A 1,582-nucleotide genomic window follows, 5' to 3' on the forward strand; every position below is an offset into this window, starting at 1 on the left:
CTTTATTTAAACAGAACGAGTTTTGTTCTTTTTTTTTCTTTCTTGCCTAAGACTTAAAAGTCTACATGAAGTGATGTTCAATAAATGTAAATGAAAATGCAATTCAAATGTAAAAATGTAAAATAATCATTGTTTTATATACAAAGTGGAAAAAATAAAGTGTATGTTAAAAAAAAAGAAATTAAAAAAAAAAAAAAACTTGTACAACTTTTTTCAAATTAAACATGAAATTTTCTATCAGAAATTCCAAGTTAATTTTTCAAACTGCAAAGAAAAAAGAAACGCTGAATTAAATTTGATATTTGATGAAGAAAACCTGAGTATTTTCTTGTAAAATGTATTTAAATAATTGTTTCATTTTATTTTTATTCCTATTATATATAACTTTTTTAATTTAACTTAAATTTAAAATGTAACTTTTTTAATTAAACATAAATTTTTCAATCTGATGTTGCTTCTGTCATGATCCGGTCACTGAACTTCCATTAATGCACCACCAGAGGTCATCGACTCTCACACTATACAGTACACCCTGGACTACATTTCCCATGATCCATTGCACCAATCACATTCACCTGATAGCAATCACACAATCATCAGACACGCTTTATAAGCATTGGACTTCCTTTCACACACTGCCGAGTATTGTTCTGCGAGTATCCTTCTCCTAATGAAAAGTTTCATACAAAGCAATTCTATGTTTGTTTTCATAGTCTTGTTTCAGTTTCTAGTTTTCATAGTTAGTCTTTGTCTTGCTTTGCCCTGTTACTTGTGCTTTGACCCTTTCTCTGGATTCAGATGATGCATAAATCTCAATTTTGAAAGACTGGTTTTGTGCTCCAGGGTCACATACGTATCCTTTGTATTGTTGTTTTAGTAACAAACTACTGTAATGACCTTTTTTGTCTCCACAGAAGGGCCACCATTTGAACTGACATGCTGGTGAGTAAATTCATTTTATTTTGGGTGGACTGTTGCTCTAAAGCTCAAACAAAGCCCTGGGACAGATGCAGGGCAAGAATAGACGTTACCCGTGTGAATCTTCAGGCTTTTGTTGTGAGCTCGAATCATGAGGAGTGCACAGAAAACAGATCCGTGCTCTGGAGAGCCAGTAATTGTGGAGGGTTGGGACTGTGAAAGTGCTGTGATTGTGTGTCAGTCCCATCTGAGCAGCTCCTGATGAGACTTCAACAAAAGACTGTGTTGAACACAGAAGTTCAGAGGCGTCGTTCGCTCTGATGATGACAAGAGAAGTTCATCCGCTGGAGCTCTTTTTAGCGTTACTCCATCAGCAGCTTTAAGACAAAAATACAGGTCTTCTCAACAGAAAGCTGTGTTTTATCCGTCTCGCTCAATGCACAATCCAGTAATTAGCAGGTCTTCTATTGTGTGACGAGATGCAAATGATGGGCTTGAGGAGTCCGACCCGATAATTAAAACCTGAACCCTTTAAAACCCTCCAAACCGTTGTTTCACACACATGGTTATGTTTGACTTCGGCTGTGTGTGAAGAATTTCTGCACATTATCACAGCTACTTAAGCCGATGGATACATTTTGTATTTTAATAACTAAATAAATAC

Source organism: Carassius gibelio, chromosome A20, assembly GCF_023724105.1.
Source record: "Carassius gibelio isolate Cgi1373 ecotype wild population from Czech Republic chromosome A20, carGib1.2-hapl.c, whole genome shotgun sequence".
Taxonomy (NCBI): Eukaryota; Metazoa; Chordata; class Actinopteri; order Cypriniformes; family Cyprinidae; genus Carassius; species Carassius gibelio.